The sequence below is a fragment of the Bos grunniens genome, chromosome 9, assembly GCF_055505025.1.
Source record: "Bos grunniens cultivar Pamir isolate PY7600 chromosome 9, Bosgru_T2T1.0, whole genome shotgun sequence".
Classification (NCBI taxonomy): domain Eukaryota; kingdom Metazoa; phylum Chordata; class Mammalia; order Artiodactyla; family Bovidae; genus Bos; species Bos grunniens.
The window spans coordinates 29,504,949-29,530,110 of record NC_141173.1 but is presented as its reverse complement, the minus strand read 5'-3'; the positions used below and the strand labels follow the sequence as shown (position 1 = coordinate 29,530,110).

General features: G+C 39.4%; 1 protein-coding gene and 1 long non-coding RNA gene across 11 annotated transcripts in view; one reads left to right on the top strand and one right to left on the bottom strand.

The window, feature by feature from the left end:
• Positions 1-3,002, bottom strand: part of LOC147365733 (uncharacterized) — a 47,715-nt gene extending 44,713 nt beyond the window's left edge. The window contains exon 1 of the long non-coding RNA XR_015132693.1: positions 2,568-3,002. This is a non-coding gene — a long non-coding RNA (uncharacterized LOC147365733). The remainder of the gene's footprint in view (positions 1-2,567) is intronic.
• PKIB (cAMP-dependent protein kinase inhibitor beta) overlaps positions 2,830-25,162 on the top strand; it is a 122,293-nt gene continuing 99,960 nt past the window's right edge. For 5 of the 10 annotated variants that reach the window (XM_086317097.1, XM_086317096.1, XM_086317099.1 and 2 more), the window contains exon 1: positions 2,884-3,023. The gene's annotated coding sequence lies outside the window, so the exon portion shown is untranslated. Of the gene's footprint in view, positions 3,024-3,093; positions 3,125-25,162 lie in introns of those variants that run through there. The other 5 variants (XM_086317093.1, XM_086317105.1, XM_086317100.1 and 2 more) reach the window with 5 other exon arrangements.

Below are 25,162 nucleotides of genomic sequence, written 5' to 3'. Positions count from 1 at the left end.
GGACTGGCTACGTAATTTGCAGGGACCAATGTAAAATGCAAATGTGGGGTCACTTGTTTAAAAATCATTACGAATCTCAAGGCAGGACATCAGAACATTCACACTAGTGCAGGGCTTTCTTAGAAGTAGATCCCTGTCCCACTGCACAGATTATAGTGCCAGGAAGCTGGTCCTGTCTCCTAAGCCCAGCCTCCCTTAGTGTGTGGAATTCTTGTTCACTACTGAAAATTCTCTCCACCTTCATAACCTATTAACACAACGCTTTCTCCATTTTCTTGCTTTAGGTAAAAATCAGCTTTCTTCTGAGAAGAGTTTCCCCTGATCGTCCTTGCATGTACACCGCTCATTATCTCACACCCTGGGACCATGAGAAGCAGCGCTGGCATCCCCACAGATACCCAGTACTGCTGTGGAAGCCTGTCCCACCTCTTACACCAGCCCTTGGTCCATTTAGACTCTTGTTCCCTGGATATGTACCTTCTGTCTCAATTCTGCAGTCATTCACTCAGTTCCTGACCATTCCACCACAGTCACGGAAGCCTTTGGTATCTGACTCATTCCTTCTCTACTCCATGGCTTCACTGTTGGTGGCTTCAACGTCCATATGGACAGCCTCTTCAGTAACTTAATCTCCAACTGCTTGATCTTCATTCTGTGGAGAAGAGCTAATCCGAGTCATAGCTCTTCCACAACTCTGCCATTATTCTGCTACTAAAACATTCAAGACGTCTATCCCACCTCCTGATTACAACTTCTTCTTTTTCTCTCTCTGATTGAGATTTGTTCTTCTTTGGCCTCTTTTTCTCTCCCCTTCAATGTCCTTTTTATCTTCCTATGTACTACTAAGTGAACCTCATAGCTCTGTGCTTTAACCATTCTTTTAAAAATGGCATCTACGTTTTCTTCTTGCCTTTCCATCAAATCATCTGGTAAAACCCCAAAGGGGGATTAATTAAACTCTCTGCATTTACAGTCACCTATTTTACACAAATTCACACAATTGCATGGAACTACTGCTATCATGAATTCCTGAATTCAAAAGTCTTTTTTTTTTTTTCACTTACAGTCAGGTTCCATTATTCCCAACTGCAGCTACTAGAAACCTTCAGGCTCTTTATCTGTCTCCATTATCTCCCTTACTTTTCTAATAGAAACGAGAAGCTATCAAAAATCTTCAATCTACTATGAAAAGACAAAAGCAATCTACAAGTAGTGTTTTCTTACATCATTATTCTGTTTTAATCGAAGAAAATGAGGTTCTATTTATTTATATAAAAACTGCTTATTAAGCAGCTGTTTTGTACAGGTACTATTCCAGCTACTGAAGATACAGCTTTCATGGAGGAAACATTCAAGTGTTCTGATGATTTCAAATATGTAACTTTAAGGCATGTCAGCGAGGACTAATGATTTGATCAAACTTGCCCCCCAAAACAGGTTTTACAAGACAAATTTTGTGAGTATAAGGAGTACAGTTGCAAAATCATAAAAAATCTAACCATTGCAGTGTAACTCATAAATTCAAACATTTTAGCATCTCTATCATAGGCTCTCTAAAATAAAAATTTGCCTTAAATAACAATATTATATTTTATTATACAATTGAAATTACACTAAAGATCTGAATAACTCTCAATCTCTTTAATTACTATTTGTATGACCATACAAATAACCATGTTTTTAGAAAACAAAATGTACCAATGTCGGCATTTAGAAAAATTGTAAGTTTTAGTAACAGGGTATAATTGAAAGAATGTCAATCAACCTTAAAGGAAGAAAGGCTTAGGCTCAAAATTGGAGTCTTCCTAGCTATTCATTTTATTCAAATTATTTAACCTTGCTGAGCCTCAGTTTATTTGAAAACAGAGACGATTATTATCTCAATGTTGGGGTAGGAATATTAAATACTTAAAAGAGTCTGAGGGTAGCACTATCGGCAGGTACATTAACGAAAACACCTTTCTATCTCATAGCCTTTGCCTATGAAAATATTGGAAGTAGTCAGTAGTGAAGTGGTAGGTATCACGGGCTTGCGTTGGAAGATCGGGTTCACAATATCAGTGAATGTGTTGGTGTTAAGACGACTTTGGACACTAATAATGCCTTTCAGGGAACCAGAGATCTCAGGACTTCTGTGAGGAGAAATCACCTTTTAAAGAAGCAGGGAAAAGCACCTTAATTTTAATAGCAGTATCATCATTCATCTATTACGCTTTCTAAAGTTCATAATGAGACCTTATTAGAAGGACTTCATTTTTCTTGAGAACCTTAAAAGTGGAACGTGATAGACACTGATCTCTGCTTTTCTTTCCCCCAGAGTTGTCTACATTGCACATGACTTCTCAATTTGCTAAAATGATGCGGTAATAAACACGAAGACCCACATTTCGGGTGCAGGTAAGAAAACCATGAACATTGCCACTTTATCCAAACAGCCACGATTCAAGTGCAACCTTAGGACAGTCACTTCGGGCCACAAATGCTTCGGAGGGTCTACAGGGAGAAGGGAGGAAAGCGAATTCCCTCAGTCACATCAAGTAAAATCTAAATAGAACCTTAACACTCACCCAGGGGAACTGAGAGTGGTAGGCGAGGAGGGTTCTGTGATGACCATCGATGATTAATTGTCTGTTAAGGCGCACGCAGGGAAAAAAAAACCAACAACACTGCCCGGGACGCCGGAAGGTAAGACCCACCGTCTCGCCGGCCAGCAAGCCGGTTGGCGGCCGGGTTACGCCGGGAGCCGGACCCCGGGCCGGTGCGTCGCGGGCGGGGGTTTAAGGGGAGGGAGTCGCGCTCCACGCTCGGGGGCGGGTCCCGGCGGCCGCTCTCTCCGCCCCAGCAGTCGCCGCCACCTCCAGCCTGCGCCCCAGCGCAGCAGCTCAGACGCGGTCGCATCCTCGTGGACGGTAGAGGCGGCAGCGAGCTAGAGTCAGCGTTGCAGCTCGCGGCCACGGAGAGGCCAGGCGAGCCTGAGCGCTGGGACCCGGCCCAGGCTCTGCGGACACCTCTGTGCGCGGCTGGTATGTACGTGGTGAAGGGGAGGTGGAGTGGGGGTGGCTGGAGAGAAGACGGAGGGAAAAGGACTTGGGGAGGCAGGGGAGACTGAGCGAGCGAAGATGCGGTAAGAGCAACTTTCCTATTTTCTGGCCAGTCCGCGCGAGCATGGGGGGGAATTCAAGCAGATGCCTCTTTGGCCAGAGTGACCACATCATGTAACACGCAGAGGTCCTTGCAGAGTGGAAGGGGGCGCTCAGGTCAACAGGGGTAACCAGGGAGATCTGATCACCTCTTTTTGTCCATTCTGCCCTGAAGGTGGACATTGGTGATGTCTCGTAAGTTGCTAAGCCTTCGCCTCTCGCACGAGCAGTGCCACGTCGTTTGTCCTGGGCTGCGCGTTTCCAGCCCCAGGCAGCCCCTCGCGGCCATGGGGTCAGCAGTGAGTGTTCTAGCCGGCTCGGCTCGCGTCGAGCTGTCTTTAGCCCAGTCACCTCACCTCATCAGCCTCCATCCATTTTCTTTGGTAAAACCTGGGAATAATTAGATCGAGTGAAGTCGTGGGTTCCCAGCAACTGTTGGATTTTCACGTAGTCTGGGACACCGGCCGGCAGCCAGGGAGAGAGAGGAGTGCAGTGTGGTCGCAGGGGTTCGGGAGACGAGCGCGTGGGTCGTAATTGCTGACGTGCAGCAGCTCGTTGGGGAAAGTCCTGATAGTTCCCTCTGGGAGAGATGACCCTGATTTACCTGCTCTCCAGACTGGCAAGTCCCTGCCGAGCGAGGCTCAGATGAACCGGTCAGTTTCATCTTCGTAGAACTCATCCCAGGGAACGCATACGGACACGGTTCCTTTGGAAGAGCGCTTGGTACAAGTAGGGCACATAGGAAACACTGGGGAAAAAGAACAAACCCAAAACAAAACAAAAAATCCTGCAGGTGTAAGTTTTAGTCCGAGTCTGTGCAGGACTCTAAAATGGAGATTCAGTGCTAATGACCACTTAAATATTCAACTGGAAAAACTAAAAACTAAAACGCTCATACTAATGGTTTGAATACTGAAAAAGTATGGATTAGAACTGCGCCGAATATTGGATTTCTCTGTGTACACATAGATTCAAGATCCATCTGTCCACTTTATCTCTTCATAAGATGCCTTTCTTCTTATTGACATTGCTACACACACAAAAAATTCGTTCTGTGATTTAATATTCAAAAAGGTCAGAATTTGGACTACTAAAATGAGATCTGATGGTCATAAAGCTCACAGAAAGTTCTGTAAGTGATATGGGTTCTGGATCATGATTTGTTAGATTGGCATTTTGCAAACCTTTTTTTCCCCCTACTTATCAGGTGCTGATCAGTACCCCTCTATTGACACTATGATAAGGAAGTTCATTTTCTAAAACAGTGTTTTGGAAACTCAAATGTTTTAATTTTGAAGTAAAGTATGTATTGAAAAAAAGTTTTCAAAAAGTTTTTAGTAATCAGCTTCTTAGTTTTATCTTTACCACAACTTTCTTCAACAAAATATCAAAGACTAATGGAATACCTTATATAGGATATTTTAAACAATGTCAGATTTCAATTTTGTTAAAGAATTTTCTCTCTTCTTTAGCCGATTTTAAACTGGAAGTCTAGATTTTTTAGAAATTTACCCCTTCAATGATTTTTAAAGAAATTTTACCAAGTTGTAAAACCATCACCATAATTCAGTTTTAGAACATTTTCATCACCCCAGTAAGATTCCTCATGCCCACTTATGATTAACCTCTGTTCAGGTTCAGGCAACTTCTAATCTTTCTTCAGTCTCTATAGATTTGCCTTCTCTGAATATTTTATATCAATGGAATCATAAAATATGTGATCTTTTGTTTATGGCTTTTTTTCACTTAACATACTGTTTTTGAGATCTGTGTCGTAATGTGGATCAGCATTTCGCTCATTTTATTGCTGAAGTTTTCTGTTGTATGAACACACCACATTTTGTCTATCCATTCAGGAGGTTGGACAGGAAACATTTTGCTTCCTTTAAAAATTTTGAGCTCAAATACAGCAAGCAAATTTGAAAAAAGGTGTAACATTTCTGAGAAACAACATATTTCTGAAGATGAGGTTTATTGGAACTGTTTTATATTCACAGAAAAACTGAGTGGAAGGTACAGAGATTTCCTAAATAACCTCTGGGCCTACACATGTATGACCACCTCCGTTGTGGACATCACACACGGCAGTGGTACATTCGTTACAGTGGATGAACCTACACTGACACATCGTAATCACCGAAATTCCCTGGTTTACCTTAGAGTTCACTCTTGTTGTACATTCTGTGGCTTTGGACAAATATATAATGACATATATAGCCTTGTGGGCTATAGTCCATGGGGTTGCCAAGAGTCAAAGCCGACTGAGCATGCACGCAGATGCAGACATCCATCCATGTAATATCATAGGAGTATTTTCACTGCCCTAAAAGTCCTCTGTTCTCTGCCTATTCATTCCCCACCCCCAGTATCTTTTAATGCTAAATGAGGGTAAATCAGGCTTAATTAAGACTAAATTTCCTGCAGTCTCCAGTGAAGATGGGAAATTGAGCAATTTGAAAATTGTATTTTAAGATGTTGATGAAACTCAAACCTAAATTGCTTGATAGTAAAGTCAGTGGTTTTCCTTTCTTTCAACACAAGATTTTTAATTGAGTTACCAAAAAAATCATGCCTTTTTGAATAGAAAAAAGCACCCTATAAATCATATAGTAAAATAAGCTTCCATAACTATGATGCCACATAATTCTTTTACATACTAATTAAACATTTTATTAATATGTATAGAGATCTAAGGCCCAAGTTTAAGTGATTGACATGCAAAAATCATGTATTAGGGATAAATCCAGGGCTCCTGTTTTCCCGTTTTAAAATTCCTGTGGTTAGTACATGCTCTTTTTATTCTTTTCAGTTTTTAAATGTTCACAAGGGTTTTTTATTTTGTTGTTCAGTTGCTCAGTTGTGTCCAACTTTATGTGACCCCATGGACTGCAAGCATGCCAGCCTTCTCTGCCCTTCACCGTCTCCTGGAGTTTGCTCAGACTCGTCTCCATTGAGTCAGTGATGCCATTCAACCGTCTCGTCCTCTGTTGTCCCCTCCTCCTCTTGCCTTTTTTATTCGCATGACCGAATATACACTCCCTTAGCTTTTCTTTCTTTGATCAGACATCCCACAGTATTATTCATTGACTTACACTTTTTAAAGTTTTTATGGGTAAATACCCGTTTATCTTTCATTACTTTAATACACAATTGCTGCTGCTAAGTCGCTTCAGTTGTGTCCGACTCTGTGCGACCCCATAGACGGCAGCCCACCAGGCTCCCCCATCCCTGGGATTCTCCAGGCAAGAATACTGGAGTGGGTTGCCATTTCCTTCTCCAATGCATGAAAGTGAAAAGTGAAAGAAGTCGCTCAGTCATGTCCAGCTCTTAGCGACCCCATGGACTGCAGCCTACCAGGCTCCTCCATCCATGGGATTTTCCAGGCAAGAGTATTGGAGTGGGGTGCCATTGCCTTCTCCGTAATACACAATAATGTAAAGTAATTATCTTTCAATTAAAAATAAATAAATTTTTAAAAAAGAAGGAAAACTGCATGTTCTTTTGAATTTTGTTGGTTTCAGTAATTTTTATTCCCAGGTGGTGCAGTGATAAAGAATCTGCCTGCCAATGTAGGAGAAGCAAGAGATGCAGGTTTGATCCCTGGGTCAGGAAGATCCCTTGGAGTAGGAAATGGCAACCCATTCCAGTATTCTTGTCTGGAAAATTCTATGGACAGAAGAGCCTGGTTATACCCCCTGGCTATAGCCCATGGGGTCTCACAAAGTTGGACACGACTGAGTGACTGAGCAAAGAGCCTTGATATACTTTTTATAAGTCATTATCAGTGATATTACATAAAGAGAACATTTGAACATAGGCAGAAAACCAAAAGTGATTGTTATTATTGTTTATCTTTTTATTGGAAGTACAGTTGACTTTGAGAAATCAAATAGGTAATCTACTTCATACTCAAGTGGGATATATTTTTTTTATTCTTGTGCTCAATGGCAAATAACGGCTTTATGCATCTGTCCAAGTATAAAGCACAGTATGGACTTATACAGGCTTCCCAGGTGACACTGGTGGTAAAGAACCCGCCTGCCAATGCTGGAGACCTTAAGCGACATGGGTTGATCCCTGGGAAGATCCCCTGGAGGAGGGCATGGCAGTCCACTCCAGTGTTCTTGCCTAAAGAAGCCCATGGACAGAGGAGCCGTATGGGCTACAGTCCATAGGGTCACACAGAGTTGGACACAACTGAAGTGACTTTAAATCAGAGTGGATTTATGTTTTCTAATAACTCCAATTCTTAAAAAATGATGTGTCCAAGAGTTGGGTGCTTATTGGAAAAAAAGTTCAGAGCTGTCTATTTAAGAATAAAACAATTCAGATTTGTATATGTTTCTAAATAGAAGGAAATAATCTTACCTAGAATCTTGAATTAGTTAGAATAGGATTTCTCAGACTGAAAAGTGGGCCAGCAGAATAGAGACCCTTGAAGATTATGGAGTAGTAGTTATAGTAGTCTGGAGCAAACATGGCTTGAACACTTGTTTGGGTAGCAGCAGCAGAAGCTTTTATAGACAGTGTAAATGGAGCTAAATGCCTTCCTCTACATCTTGGATTCTCCCTCCTTAGAGTTACTATTTCCACCTAAGCCCTAAATTTTGCTGTGCTGATGAAAAGGAATGAATGGCCTTTGGGAATGTGGAAATCAGCATGTGTGTGTGTTAGTTGCTCAGTCGTGTCTGACTGTTTGAGACCCCATCAACTGTAGCTTGCCAGGCTCCTCTGTCAATGGAATTCTTCAGGCAAGAATACTGGAGTGGGTGGTCATTCTCTTCTCCAGGGAATCTTCCCCACTCAGGAACTGAACCCTGGTCTTCTGCATTGCAGGCAGGTTCTTTACCATCTGAGCTACCAGGGAACCCCAGAAATCAGCATGGGTAACTGTAAGTTTTCACTTGTCGGGTGAAAGAAAGGAAGAAACTGAGGTTCAGTATGTTAGTTTTGGGAATAAATTCATGAAAGATAAGAAAGAGTTAAGCAGTCTTCCCAAACATGCTTATATTAAATGACTCTTAAGTGATTTACTTCTAGACTAATTTTTATGGGCTGGGTTAATATGTCTCAGAAGAAAATACTGTTCTTGAAATCACTATGTATAGTGTGTGTGTGTGTGTAATTAAGGATAACCTTTAACTCATGTAGTTACATTCATATATTTTTTTGTTTATTAAAAAATGAGAATAAGTACTTCTATCATGGGGCTTCTGGAGCCAGATATAATATTAAATCTCAGAACACTGAAATAAGACCCTCTTGTCTATATTTCCCAAATCTAATAGAGTCTAATAAAAATCCAGACTACAGATATAATGGATTTTGTTGCATTCTGAAAGTTTGCAAAGAATCTATCAAGTCAGAAGATGTTACAAAGGCCAGGGTCTAGCACAGAAACCACTCTGCTCTCAGTCTCTGTGTCCCTGAAGAAGGATGTCTATTATAATTGTGTTCATTGCAATAAAGAAGCAGAACTGTTTACAGGAGTGAAAACTTAGAAAAACACAAAAAGCAACTCTGCATCTTTCTACCATGCCATGAATCTCTATGTATTTATCTATATATACTCTTGCAGCTCGGAGAAGATTGGATTTGAGGAATATTGGACAGACTGTTATAGCCCAAGCAAGAGATGCTAGAGAGTGAATCATGAATTAGCGATGAAGAATTTAGGGATACACAAGAGTATCATAGTCTAGAAATATTAGGAGTGGAAAGTGATTAGGCTTGATGATAACTGGGACATGAAGTTAAGGGGGGGTGGAAATGAAGGGTGCTTTTCAGCACCCTGGCTTGAGGTTGAGGGCCAGCACTATTTACAAAAATGGCAGGAGAAGAATGAGGACACAGTTGGTGGTTTTCCTGGGTTGGATAAGGTCTGATAATTCATGTACTTCCTGGAATGAGACCTTATTTAGAAATAGGGCCATTGCAGTTGTCATGGCCTAATATGATGTCATACAGGAGTAGGATGTGCCCTTAACCCAGTATGACTGGTATCCTGATAAGAATAGACACAGAGGCAGAGACTCAGAGGCAAACATGTGACACTGGAAGCAGAAATAAGAGCTATGCGACTTCAAGAGATTCCTAGACTTACCGGCCACCACCAAAAGCTGGGAAAGAGGCATGGAACAGATTCTCCTGAGTTCCCAAGAAGAAACCAGCCTTGCTGATAACTGCATTTTGGATTGCTGGCCACTTGATCTGTGCCCATCTTCAGTATCAGTTGTAAAGATGCTTACACAATAAGCAATATGATAACTTGGGCAGGGCATCTGCTGTGTCCTGACATAGTCAGAGTCCTCTGCTTTCAACCCAAGTAGAGATCTAAACAAGATCATTCAGGTTTTCCATTCATTCCGGCCACGTGGGTTTGACAGTGTGAAAATGGAACCAGTCTACAACATGGGGGGAGGTCATAGTTTTTATCTGTTTGCCTCAGGGAGGGTAGAAGAATGTTTTCAGGGAAAGTGAAGGATAATTTCCTCACATGGTAGATCTGGGTCAGCTCCCTGAGGTGTTTGTGGTTTTTGCCAAAGAATATTAAACTTCAAGTAAAACCCAGCATAGTTGTTTCAACTCTGAGGAGTCCATGTTTGGATTCTAGGTTTGAATGCTTTGAAAGGAAACAAACTTTTCAGGTGTGACTGTAAAATGGGAGGAAACAAAGCATTTTTTAAACTCATAGATGTTCATGTTTACCAACTCTTTTAAAAAGTATCTTAATTTGCCTAAACTTTGGAAAACTTTTCATATCACCTGTCAGTAATTATTATTGGTCTTAATACTGAATTGGTTAAGTTCTTCACTTTGTGGGTTTTGTCTCAATGTAATCCACTTAAAATATGGATTAATGAAATATGATTGTACCTAAGGACAGCAGTTTAAGTTATAAGGACATTTCAAATTATCTTGCAAAAGGATTGTTTAAGGTTCACTTTATTAACTCTTTTCTTTCAGATATTTTTGTCATAAAACCATCACACTATTAAGAACACTTAAAGACTTTACAATTTCAGTTCTAATATTCAAGCATAGTTGCGTTAGTATTAAGTGTCTTCTAGTCTTTGTATCTTTGTAAGGATTTTTTTTATTAATGTAATAATGGTATACAGTTTTTATCCTATTTTTTCTTCTTAAAATTACTATTATCAGAATAAAAATGAATAGAAAGAATAATTTAAAAAAATAACATTTTTTTCTGATTATGCGGAGTGACCCATGACAGTTTTTGGCTAGATAAAATTTCAGCTCTTAAAGGTATGAAACAGAATATCCCAGTTCGGCCCCATTTTCATTTTGCTGTACCCTATGCAGCAAAACAAATAAGACAAAAAGAAAAACACAAATCTTTAAAATGTGTGGCGTTAAATATTAGCAATGTTAAAATGTAGAATTCTGTTTTCCCAAGGACAGTCTGTTCTTACTGCTGTAAATTCTTCACCAAGAATCACAGATGTGAAAGTATAATCAAGCGATTTTTTTTTCCTTTCATTCTCATCCTTTTTATCAGCTCTCCATTGTTATCTTATAATGGTTTATTCCACATGTTATTTTCTAGGCCGTTAATGTTTGCCACTTAAAATACCACTAAGTTTTAAACTTTAAAACTTTGCAGTTGTGTTTTTGAGATAATATACACTCCAGTGAAAATCAGAAACTTTCAAAATTAAGAGGAAAATAACATCCACCTGTATTTCCACCTTTAATTATAAAATTCTTTGCCTATATATATATCTTAAAAAACAAAAGTAATATATGCCCTTAATATATCATCTTACTATATCTTTTCAAGGTAATAAATCATCTTTTTTAATGGCTACATACTGATCTATTAAATTTTTAACTAATCCCTATTGGTAAATGTGCAGAATGTTTCCAAGTTTGTTTTTGTAAATAATACCATAGTAGATAACTGTATTTGTGATCTTTATACACTGTACACAGCTACCTTATTAATTTCTTGTAATAAATTTCTAGACATGGAGTTGATAAATCAATGGATAGTCACTTTTTAACCAGTTTTTAAAACATTTTGCAGAATATCTTTCCAGGAAGCCTGTTGCCATTTATACTGAAAATTTTTACCAAAGTACTAGTACTGTTTCAAAATTTTTTAATTTAGAAATTTAGTAGGAAAAGATAGTTCATATTTGTATTTCTTTGCTAATGTGGCTAAATATTTTTAGGTAGTCAGTATGTTTATTGGGTATTTTGGATTTATTTGTATGAATTGCTTTTTGTGTTCTTCACTTATTTTAATTCTCTTTTGTTTGTTTCAATAACTTTTAATTCATAAGGATATTAACTCTTTGTATGTCCGTTACATTTTAAATAACAGTTTTTAAAATCAATTTCTTTTGTTTGCAATTAACTATATAGGGAGCTTTGCTTTGCAAAATACTTAAATTTTATAGATGTGAAAGCTATCAATTTCTTCTCTCATAGTTTATAAGGAGGACTTTCCCACTTTAAACATATTCATCTACATTTTTAATAGTACCTCTGATGTCTTTTTTAAAAAGTTTTAATCCTTTGGAAGTTGTTTTAGTAAGGAGTGAAGTAGGTAATGTAATTTTATTGTTGTTACGTTTAATCACTAATCTTGCCTCAAACTTATTTGTTCTGTAACTGATTTGAAATAACATCCTATGCCCCTGCACCTGCTTGGAGTCCACCTTTGTGGTAACTGTCCTTCACCCTGAAGTCCCACAGACTTTCTTCCCACATGCCTTCCTGGCCAGCATTCCTACACATGACTGCAGGCCCTTCCATTGCCTCCCTTACCTGCCTTGATCCACATCTGTCACTCAGCACCTCACCCCAGGAAGAAAAGGAATTTCACGTTTCCCATCATAGCTGCTAGCTCTTCCTAAATTCTCTGGTTCCTGTAGTCTGTGTTACCAGTTTTGAAACATGTAATTTTGTTAGCCTTGCGAAACATAATTTTCCAATGCTTCAAATCTCTGTTCTTATCATTTGTCTATTCATTTCTCCCTTCTACCTTGAAACTTTATTATGCTTTGTGCTGCCTTTCCCTGACCTAATCTCTGCTTTTTATTCTTCCTACAAAACCGTTCTGTCATGCCCTCTGGAACACCTGTTCAATCACAATAAACTCTCAACCTCTCTTTTTGCTCTAGCCCTGAATCTTGACTCTCCCACTTCCCCCTGAGTCCTTCCTATTGGAGATGGCTGATTGCTCCATAGTTCATGAATCCTAGGGTAGGGAAGTGGGTCACATGCCGTCCATACACCTTCCCGCGTCTAGACTGTTATTTCTCTACCCTCTTTTACTCATTCCTGTTCCTTTGAGCCAATTGGCTATACTGTCAACCACCATTGCTCATTCCTGTGAACTATTTACCACTTCAAACTGATTCTTCACTGAACACTCCAGCAACTAGTGAACAGTCATCTTGTCCCACCCATTTCCTGTCCCCAATCTGGGTGACTTTATGTCTGTACCCAACACCACAACTTTTCAGCTTTTGACCTTCACAACTCAAGCAATAAACTTGTGTTTACCCAACCCCTTCTATAGTTACACCCTGGACTTATCATATGAATTTTTTTCTTCCTAAAATCTCAAATTCAGAAATTTTCTTGTCATAGCATCCTATCTCTCTCTCTCTCTCTATATATATATATATATATATATTTTTTTTTTTTTTGAACACAAATCTGAAGAGTCACACCTGGGGCTTCCTAGGTGGCACAGTGGTAAAGAATCCTTCTGCCAATGCAGGAGACATAAGAGATGTGGGTTCGATCCCTGGGTTGGGAAAATCCTCTGGAGAAGTAAATAGCAACCCGCCCCAGTATTCTTGTCTGGAAAATCCCATGGACAGAGAAGCCTGGAGGGCTTCAGTCCATAGGGTCACAGAGAGTTGGATATGACTGAGCAACCAGACAAAGTCACACCTACAGTTGTCTTTTGGCTTCATTGGGATGGCCGATTTTTATCCATCTGTTTACTCTCCGTGCTCTGCTGGCTTAGAGTAAGATATTTCTCAGTGAATTCCATGTTTGCAATTAACACAAATCAATGGAGAGCCTGAGAATTCTGTGTGCTTACCACACTTTCCTCTACAGCTCCAGCAATGTCAAAGCCTCAGCACCACCTGCCTTGAGTGCTTTGTGACTTAATGACCACTTACCTGTCTTCTGGTTTATGTAGATCATTGCAGGAATCTCTATACTCCCAAATAGCATGGCCACCACTCTGGTTTTCCTGGGACTGAGTGGTTTTCCAGGATGCTATGCAACCTAGATAGCATATTCAAAAGCAGAGACATTACTTTGCCAACAAAGATCTGTCTAGTCAAGGCTATGGTTTTTCCTGTAGTTATGTATGGATGTGAGAGTTGGACTGTGAAGAAAGCTGAGCACCAAAGAATTGATGCTTTTGAACTGTGGTGTTAGAGAAGACTCTTGAGAATCACTTGGACTGCAAGGAGATCCAACCAGTCCATTCTAAAGGAGATCAGCTCTGGGTGTTCATTGGAAGGACTGATGCTGAAGCTGAAACTCCAGTACTTTGGCCACCTGATGCGAAGAGTTGACTCATTGGAAAAGACTCTGATGCTGGAAGGGATTGGGGGCAGGAGGAGAAGGGAACGACAGAGGATGAGATGGCTGGATGGCATCACCGACTCAATGGACATGAGTTTGAGTGAACTCCGGAAGTTGGTGATGGACAGGAAGGCCTGGCGTGCTGCGATTCATGGGGTCGCAAAGAGTCAGACACGACTGAGCGACTGAACTGAACTGAACTGATGCTTAAGTCCTTGACTTAGGGACTCCACATTTTTGAAATTCCTTGTATTCTTTTTTACATATTAGCAGTCTTCATCTTCACTTTTAAACTATAAGCCGTTACTTCATCTGAAGTATGTAATAGCTCTTACTCTTACTCTTCACTATCATTCTGTATGACCTTTTCAGTCTAGGTTATTGGTTGAGAAAGTGGGTTGAGAAAGTCAAAACACCAGAGTGCATTAGCTAGGAATGTTATAGTTGTTCATAATAGCAAATCCATTTCAAGTTGGCTTAAGGAGAATGGGAGAATTTTATCAGATTTATGTCACCCAGCTTTCAGTCTCACCTTGATCTAGAGCTCAGATTATTTTGTAAGGACCCAATTTCCGTCTGCTTCTTGGCTCTAGTCTTCTTCAACTTGGCTTCATTCTCAGGCTCTGCTTGGTGGAAAAGTTGCTATCGACAGCTTCAGGCCTAATTTCTCAAGTTTAAATTCAAAGAGAAAAAAGTGTCTTTACCTAGTAGCATTGGCACCAGTCCTAAGATGGACTAACTTCCATCATGAACCCACTCTTTATGCCTTTGCTGAGTTGGAAAAATGTCATAAGCCTGTGAAGGCAGGCTTCTGTCTGCCTCCTGTGTGTCCCACACCACTTCTGAGCCAGTCCCTGTGGCTCAGGGCATTTGAACTCTGATTTGTCAGGTCTGGGTCTCAACTTCATTCTTGGAAACAACAAATTACATGCAGTGACTACAGGAGGAAAGGCTCAAAGGGGAAATGGATGTTTAGCAAAATGTTTACTATCCTCTAAACTGGTAACAAGATGGCTAAAACAAAACAGAGGCATAAACAGGCTCTGATTAAATCTGTAGGATGGGCTTGTGAGTAAAGATCATGAACATTATTAGTGTATAGGCTCTATGACATTTATTTTGACTGAACAGTGATATTTTTAAATATCCTAATTCTTGACTATAGTCTTCATAGTTAAGTTGCAAAGTAAGTAAGATTTGTGCAAAGAAATTTTGTGTAATATAATCCTCTTTAATCATCATTAGTGAGTTTTATTTTTAATTCTTCCCATACAAATAATAATTTGAAGATAAATCATATCCTATAAGAAAGAAGAGAATCTTTCTCCCTTAGATTAATTTTTTTGCAGCAGACATTTATGAAAATGTATTGATACATGATTTAGATAATAATAGTAGAGAAAAATAACTCAGCTAGAAATTAAAAAGCTTTGTTGGAAGGCCAACTCAGCTTTTAATTAGTCATGTGACCCTGAAGAAGGCTCTTGAGATTTCAGTTTTTATCAACATGATTACACCAGTATGAATAATATGATTTCAGTTCTCCATCATGAGATCAATACAGTGAAAAAAGTATCTGTATTATTCTATAGAGTCTATGGTTCCATAATTTAGTGCTATATGTCCCCAACAATATTCAGGTTCTTTTCTGTGGATGGTTATAGATATTCTTTATTTAAGTTATTCTTTAATAATCTCAGTATTCTTAAGATATTCTTTATTTAATGAATTTCGGAACTCAGTACATGCATCTCTGAGATGAGTAGTTAACTAAACTCTAATAAATGAATATCTATTTAAAAGCACCCTCCTGAGACATACAGATGGCTACCAAACACATGAAAAGATGCTCAACATCACTCATTATCAGAGAAATGCAAATCGAAACCACAGTGAGGTACCATTTCACGCCAGTCAGAATGGCTGCGATCTAAAAGTCTACAAGCAATAAATGCTGGAGAGGGTGTGGAGAAAAGGGAACCCTCTTACACTGTTGGTGGGAATGCAAACTAGTACAGCCACTATGCAGAACAGTGTGGAGGTTCCTTAAAAAACTGGAAATAGAACTGCCTTATGACCCAGCAATCCCACTGCTGGGCATACACACCGAGGAAACCAGAATTGAAAGAGACACGTGTACCCCAATGTTCATCGCAGCACTGTTTATAATAGCCAGGACATGGAAGAAACTTAGATGTCCATCAGCAAATGAATGGATAAGAAAGCTGTGGTACATATACACAATGGAGTATTACTCAGCCATTAAAAAGAATACATTTGAATCAGTTCTAATGAGGTGGATGAAACTGGAGCCTATTCTACAGAGTGAAGTAAGCCAGAAGGAAAAACACCAATACAGTATACTAATGCATATATATAGAATTTAGAAAGATGGTAACAATAACCCTGTATGCGAGACAGCAAAAGAGACGCAGATGTATAGAACAGTCTTTTGGACTCTGTGGGAGAGGGAGAGGGTGGGATGATTTGGGAGAATGGCAGTGAAACATGTATAATATCATATATGAAACGAATCGCCCGTCTAGGCTTGATGCATGATACAGGGTGCTTGGGGCTGGTGCACTGGGATGACCCAGAGGTATGGAACAGGGAGGGAGGTGGAAGGAGGGTTCAGGATTGGGAACACGTGTACACCCGTGGCAGATTCATGTCGATGTATGGCAAAACCAATACAATATTGTAAAGAAATTAGCTTCCAATTAAAATATATAAATTTATATATTAAAAAAAAGCACCCTCCTGGATTCAGCTACTATGTTTAATGATATATTGCAAAACAGAATGAGATGCCATCTTTTTTAAGAAGCTTACGTTTCTATCTGTTTGGTGGGGTGAAGTAAGAGAAAATAATATACAGACCTTTCCTGTGAAGCAGATTGTAATAGGTGCTATGAAAGAACCAAAAAGTGCTGTGGTGTTTCGAAAAAGAAACAGATAAACTTTGAAATTACTCAGGAAGACTTTACAGACAATGGAGTAATTGGGATGGTCCTTGAAGGCGTGATAGAACTTCAGTGATTGGGCAAAACATTCCTGATTGAGAGACCAGCATGAACAAAGGCACAAATACGGAAAAGAACACGACAGAGCTATGTGGACTTTGGAGGGCGGAAGAAGATACGGGTGGAGAGGTACATTGGGGATATAGTGAAGAGTCTTAAAAATGCTGGGATGAAAACTTTGAACTTAACTTTTTAGTTAATTGTGGCTGCCCTTGTAGCTCAGTCGATAAAGAATCTGCCTGCAGTGCAGGAGACCCAGGTTCAAGCCCTGGGTTGGGAAGATCCCCTGGAGAAGGAAAGGGCAACCAACTCCAGTATCCTTGCCTGGAAAATCTCACGCACAGAGGAGCCTGGTGGGCTGCAGTCTATGGGGTTGCAAAGAGCCGGGCATGACTGAGCGGCTAACACTTATTAGAGGGTCATATATATAATCAGTGCTGTTCTCTATGAGTAAAAAATTAGTTTGATGGGTTGTTTGTATCTAGGTAAATATATGAGTTGTATACATTTTTAAAAAGAATGATTGTCAAATACCTAGCACATTTCCTGGCATCCAGTATGTTTCTATTACTTGTGACCATTATGTTTGTTTGAAGGACTGTCTTACATATAGAGGAGTTTAGACTGACCCTGTGAGCTATCCCACAGGTAGATTTAGGGCTATTGGAGACAGAAATATTTTTGCTTCAAAATTAAAAAAAAAAAAGATGTTATAAAGGTTAAGTTGCTGTAAAAAAGATAGGGGAGATAGAGAAGAAATGGTTAATAGAAGAATCTGTTAAAACAATATGAAAGAATTTTGGTTTATGGCCAGTTTGATATAATGTCAAGTGATTGTCCAACACAGGTAGCATGTTTTTAAGTTGTATTAATAGCAGCTTTAGCAGAGCAAGGAGTGGTGATCTAACTCTATTCTACTGTGGTCAAATTTTTCTGGGGAGATTACTCTTACAAATAAATACACGTGCACACACATTGATCAGGATGTTCTGTTATTGCAGAAGTGATAGAAGGAATAGTCATAAAATGGAGATATTTCTTTAGGAGAAATGAACACCTGGGAAGGTGGGCGTGAACGTATAGTATAACATAATGTGTCAAGAAAGAAAAACAAGCACAAGCTTTGGAGTCAGATCTCAGCTCAGCCCCTAACTAGCCATTTTATTCCAGCAAAGTCGCTAGCCGCTTTGTAGCCTGTTTCCTTTCCCACCCTCCTCTCTTCCCCCTCCACACCTCTCCTCCTTTTCTTCTACTTCATTTCTGTAACATAGAAATGGCACGATTTGCCTGTAGTTTTATTTTTTGATTAATGATTGTCAAATACCCAGCACATTTCCTGGCATCCAGTACATCTCCATTTCTTGTGACCATTATGTTTGTTGAAGGACTGTCTTACATATATAGGAGTTTAGATTGGTTCTGTGAACTATCCCACAGATAGATTCAGGACTATTGGAGAGAGAAATAGTTTTTCTTAAAAAAAAAAAAAAGTTATAAAGGTTAAGTTGCAATAAACAAAGTAATGGTATGTCTAAGTAGGGCAGCACTTTTTGAGTTTAGTGGTCGTGGTAGGCTAGAGCCAAGGCGATAATATATATTTTTACATGAAAGTAATCTTTTCCTCAGCATCTAGGAGGAAATCCCCAAGAGTAAGGCTTCCTACTCTTTTCCACCAAAGAATTCCCCAAAATCTATAGGCATAACTCAAAGTGCTCTGTAGAAAAGTACAGACTTTGACATTTCATATTCATCTTAAATATACATTGTGCACTCTACTTTATGATGTATTTTGTTGTAGTATCTGAATGTGCTTTAAATATATACTGTCAAGTAATACTTTCATAAACAGAATTTATCATATGGTTATGAGTACATTCTGGCATTTCCAAGGGTGCAGTTTCTGCAGTTTTGAGGATACACAGACTTAGAGGTCTTTAGAACCCACAGGCTTGTAACAGACTAAGAATTCCCTCTCAGCTTAACACAGATAAACTAAAAATCCAGATTTCCATTAATTAGAATTTGTGTTGCATGAGTTCATTTAGGCAATCACATTACTGCTAATATCCAAAATTTAGTAGTATCTTGTGTAAACATATGTGTGAACTTTAAAACGTAGGAAAAGCATTGTTATATTTGAAAATGGAGAATTACATCTTTAGCTTCTGGAGTGGTGAGGTAAGAGGTTGAGTGGCTTCATAATGCTGCATTTGGCTGCTGCACTTGTGGGCTCGTTTTTGTGTTTGCTCATGTTCCTTTTTTTTTTATTAGTGCTTTGCAGGAAACAGATGTTGACTAAATGCTGTTTTGTGAAGTATTATTTAGGAGGTTTTAAAATTAGGATAGCTTTTTCTTGCCTTTTTACTTAGCTCTAATTTTATTTCTTTTCTACTCTGTTTTGGAGAAGGAAGTGGCAACCCACTCCAGTATTCTTGCCTGGAGAATCCCCATGGACTGAGGAGCCTGGTGGTCTACAGTCCATGGGGTCGCAGGGAGTCGGATACAACTGAGCGACCGATACTACTCTACTCTCTTTCCTACTTTACTTGCACCGAGATTTCTGCAGAAACTGCTTTAAGAGTTGCTGATCTAAATAGGAAATTATCTCCCTGAGACCAGCTCTAGACCACCTTTTGGTGATTTTGGTTACCTGACCACATATCTCTCTTAAATTTCATGTTATTATGATTTTAATAAAAGGGGCACAGGAAATCTGATTATTTTAGCTATGTTACTGGATGGATTGGATCATTTCAGAAGTATCTGCTTATTTGCCCTTAACGACTCATCGTAATTTAGAGGACCAACTCAGAAGTCAGGAGACTAAGTTTTTGTTTTGTGGCAAAATTTTTTATTACTCATCCCTGGTTAATTAAGAGGTTAAAAATGCCCAATCCACATGTATTTTACAATTTTACCTAGGAGTTTTATCCTCTAATTACTAATAAAGCTGTAGTATAAACAGCTCCTTAATGCTAAAGAATATCCCAGGCACCAAGGAGACCAAGTTGAACAGAACAAGGTCTTTGCTATCGAAGAACACGGGATTGATGTTAAGTAAGTAAATTATTGTGAAACAGTGTGCCTAATGCCACTGCAACAGTGTGACTCAAGGAGAAGATGCTCAGAGACAACTATAAGAAATTCTAAAGCCAGGGACAGTTTCTCAGAGGAGGTGATGGTATTTCAAGATATTGGAAGAAAAACACTAGTTTGCCAGGCAAAGAGGAATGTGTCCTAGGAAGAAGGAGGCTTAAAATGTGTGATGTATTTAGGGAACTATAATTAAATCAATATACTGGAAGTTGCAGATATGGCTGGAAGTTCAAAAGGAAGTATATTCACAAGTGCATTCATGATAAATTGCCTGGACTTGACTGAAGGTTTTGAATAAGTGGAGCAGTATAATTGTATTTTCCCAAAGAAAAAGAAATGCACCAAGGCAAAGTGAGTGTCTGAGGAGGCTTTACAAATAGCTGAGAAAAGAGAAGTAAAAGGCAAGGAAGAAGGAAAGACATACCCAACTGAATGCAGAATTCCAGAGAATAATAAGGAGATATAGAAAGCCTTCTCAAGTGAACAATGCAAAGAAATAGAGGAAAACAAGAGAATGGGAAAGACTAGAGATCTCTTCAAGAAAATTGGAGCTATCAAGGGAACATTTCATGCAAGGATGCACATGATAAAGGACAGAAATGGTACTCACTTAACAGCAGCAGAAGAGATTAAGAAGAGGTGCCAAGAATACACAGAAGAACTATATAAAAATGATCTTAATGACCCAGATAACCACAATAGTGCAGTCTTTCACCTAAAACCAGACATCCTGGAGTGTGAGGTCAAGTGGGCCTTAGGAAGCATCACTACGAACAAAACTAGTGGAGGTGATAGAATTCCAGCCGAGCTATTTAAAATCCTAAAAGATGATGCTGTGAAAGTGCTGCACTCAATATGCCAGCAAATTTGGAAAACTGAGCAGTGGCCACAGGACTGGAAAAGGTCAGTTTTCATTCCAATCCCAAAGAAGGTCAATGCCAAAGAATGTTCAAACTACCATATGGTCACACTCATTTCACATGCTAGCAAGGTTATGATAAAATCATTCAAGCTAGGGTAGCAGTATATGAAATGAGAGCTTCCAGATGTACAAGCTGGGTTTAGAAAAGGCAGAGGAACTAGAGATCAAATTGCCAACGTTTGTTGGATCATATAGAAAGCAAGGGAATTCCAGAAAAACACCTATTTCTGCTTCACTGACTTAATGCTAAACCCTTTGGCTGTGTGGATCACAACAAACTGGACAATTCTTAAAGACATGGGAATACCAGACCACCTTACCTGCCTCCTGAGAAATCTGTGTGCAGGTCAAGAAACAATGGTTAGAACCGGACGTGGAACAACCAATGGTTTCAAATTGGGAAAGGAGAATGTCAAGGTTGTATAATGTCACCCTGCTTATTTAACTTATATGCAGAGTACATCTTGTGAAATGCTGGGCTGGATGAATCACAAGCTGGAATCAAGATTACTAGGAGAAATATCAACAACCTCTGATATACAGATGATACCACTTTAGTGGCAGAAAGTGAAGATGAGCTAAAGAACCTCTTGATGAGAGTGAAACAGGAGAGTGAAAAAACTGGCTTGAAGCTCAATATTCAAAAAACTAGGATCATGGGATCCGGACCCATCGCTTCATGGCAAATAGAAGGAGAAAAAGTGGAAGCAGTGACAGATTTTCTTTTCTGGGGATCCAGAATCACTGCAGACGGTAACTGCAGCCATGAAATTAAAAGACACTTGCTCCTTGAAAGGAAAGCTGTGACAAAGTTGAATGCATGCTAAGTCACTTCAGTAGTGTCTGACTCTTTGTGATGCTATGGACTCGTAGCCTCCCAGGCTCCTCTGTCCATGGGATTCTCCATGCAAGGATACTGGAGTGGTTTGCCATGCCCTTCTCCAGGGGATCTTCCCAACCCAGGGATTGAACCTGTGTCTCTTCCATCTCCTGCATTGGCAGGTGAGTTCTTTACTACTGGCACACTAGACAGGGTGTAAAAAGCAGAGACACCACTTTGCCAACAAAGGTCTGCTAGTCAGAGCTATGGTTTTTCCAGTAGTCATGTACAGATTTCAGAGTTGGATCATAAAGAAGGCTGAACACCAAAGAATTGATGCTTTCAAATTGTGGTGCTGGGGAAGACTCTTAAGAGTCCATTGGACTGCAAGAAGATCAAACTAATCAGTCTTAAAGGAAATCAACCTTGAATATTTATTGGAAAGACTTATGTTGAAGCTGAAGCTCCAATACTTTGGCCACCTGATGTAAAGAGCCAACTCATTGGAAAAGACCCTGATGCTGGGAAAGATTGAAGGCAAAAGGAGAAGGGGACGACAGAGGATGAGATGGTTAGATGGCATCACGGACTCAATGGACATGAATTTGAGCAAACTCCAGGAGATAGTGAAGGACAGGGAAGCCAAACGTGCTGCAGTTCACAGGATCACAAAGAGTCACTCGCACAGGACTTAATGACTGAGCAGTAACAAACACTGACTGTGAGTCCATGTCTCTTGGAGCACACACCTCTTTTTCCACAACAGAGCTCTAAATGACAGTAGAGGAGATAGGAGCGAGGCTAGACTCATGTTTCCATGTGTGGGCAGGATTTTCAGTTGGTTGAGTCATTGCCTTTGTCCTAAGAGGTAGGTCAGATACAGATGGAAAAATGTCTAGTTTAGATTTGTTAAAAGCTTAGAACTAAGAAGACATAAATGTGGGTTAAACTGTAGATACGAATGAAGATCTTTCCTAGAAATTGCTATCCTTGGAGCTATGTGTTAAGCTATTTTAGGAATAAACTTACTGTAAAAGTATATGTTTTCTCCATTTTGGGGGGGGCTGTTAACAGAAAACATGCAAATCGTAAAATCTTTTGAAATTTGTAAAAGGTTTGAAAGTCATATTTTTGAACGTGATTTTAAGAGAAATGGCCTCCTTTATGTGTGTGGTTTTTTTTCTTTTTTTCCACAGGCTTTTTTTGGCCACAGATTTGGGCTCTAATGCATTAGTTTTCTGTCAGCTTCTCTAAAGATTCAAGGATAGAGTTTAAATTAAGGATACATTCAAGGGTACCCTTCAGGGTAGGAGCTAACTCTGCTCTGATTTTTATTTAGTTGGGGAGCACCAAGAGAAATGCGTTTAGATTATATAACTAGTCACTTAGGGCCCCTAGCCTCCTGCTAACCCAGCCCTCTGGAGAGGCGGCGTGCTGCTGGGAGTAGCTGGGTCAGACTCAGCCCTGTTGCCTAGCAGTCCAAGAGGAGCAGTCATAAGGGGTTGTTGCTGAGCAACCAGGGGGCTGCTGCTGTTGTCTCATCCCCCACGGAGTAGTACAGTAGAGGCGGGCCTGTCCCCATGGAAAAAGCAGTACAGTCTGGCAGGGGGCCAAGCCTCCCTCAGAGGCGCAAGGGTTGTTAGCAGTAAGTATTTGACCTTAGAATCAAAGATGATAACTCATGTTGTATGAACATGCAAACAGTTTATGGAATTATTGATGTAAGTTTAATTAAACATGAACTTGGAGCAAGGCAGGTAGCTGTGACAGCCAGAGTTCTCTTTCAGATACATTCATTCCAGTTTCTTTCTCCTTCAGACTTTGTTGCAGTGTCTGTTTTCTGGGTCAATGGCAAGTAATTTTTTTTTTTTAATGCCTCATGTAATATGTAACTTGCCCTATTAACGTTATTTAGCCAAAGCAAATATTTACATTTGAGAAAAACCAGCAAGCTAACTCCTGTGTAGTCAAGTGGGCCTGCATGGCGAAGTATTTGTTTCAGTATCAACGCAAGGACTTGCTACTGTTATTTGAGATACTGCTTTGAATTTTCTCTTTGTATAGAAAAGTCAGAAGATACTTCACCAGGACCACATATGACTTTATTTTTTAGTATTTAACACTGTCTATAAATGACTCTTCAGGAGAGTTGATAGCTGAAACTAATTAATTCTTGTAAGAAGGAGAAGTTCTGATTTTAGGACTTAAAATTGCCTGTATTGAGTAAACCTTTTCCTGAAGATCCAGAAACATATATTAAAGGCCAAAAATTGAGCTCTTTCAGTGTATTGGAATAATACACAGTTACATGGAAGGCTAAAGTGTGACGTAGAGGCATGAGAAATAATTAACACTGACCAGCTAGAGAGAAGTGATGTAAACCTTTCTTATCTCCCTCTCTCTTCCTGTTTTTTCATTCAGTATTTCTGGCCTTGTGCTGTAACTGTTTGCCTGTAACGGTTTTAGGAAGCAGGGCTTTGGGTACAGAGGAGGAGATTTGTTTGTTGGCATTAGAGTCTGTACTCTTTAAGGGACCTATATTCTTTTTGAAAAATGTACTTAAAAACTTAAAAATTCCTCTCAAGAAGTGCACACAGATTTTTGTTTTGCACACATGTCCGTGCACTAATGTGTCTAAGCCATTCAATTAGGGTACAACTGAGGTGGTATATAAATAGTGATAGAAAGTTTAAAATGTTTTCTAAGATGCCTTCTTTTTAAAGCTACTTAACATGTAAAAGTGAACTTTTTACTTTTTATCATGTGTATCATTCACAGAAGCATTCTATTTATCTTTGTTATGTAAGAGTGTTAATGAATCTAAAGCATATTCAGCCCAGTATATGCCAGGTACTGATCCATATAGATCGTGTGCTATGAGTGTTAAGTCACTTCAGTCGTGTCCAACTCTTTGTGACCCCATGGACTGTAGCCTGCCAGGCTCCTCTGTCCGTGGGATTCTCCAGGCAAGAATACTGGAGTGGGTAGTCTTGGTAATCTTCTCCAGGGGATCCTCCTGACCCAGGGATTGAACCCATGTCCCTTAGGTTTCCTGCGTTGTCAGGCGGGTTCTTTGCCACTAGCACCACCTGGAAAGCCCCTATATATAAATTAAGCATGTCATTTAACTTTCCCAACAACTGTATGCGAGAGGTAGTATTATTATGGATGTTTTACACGCGGAGAAGTCTAGGCCTGCCCAGAAAGGTCAAATAACCAGGATAAATATGCACACAAAAGACTCATAATCAGAAAGTCTGTCTTCAGAGTCGTAATGCTTCTCGATCATAATGCTATATTTTGAGCTCTGTATTATTTCATGAGGGCAGCATGAAGCAATATTCACAACAAACTGTTTTTAGGTTATAATGATATAATGAGAGAATGCAAAATAGTGAAAACTATGGAATCTTTTACATAATTAAATTTGTTTAATTTACTGTTTGAGCCTATATAGTCCATAGTCAGAAGCCTTTTAAATCAAACTTTTTTATATCCATTCAAAATCAGTGGATATACAAAATAAATTCAGTAGGCATTTTGCACTGAGGTTGTTTCTCTTCAGGATGAAATATGAGAT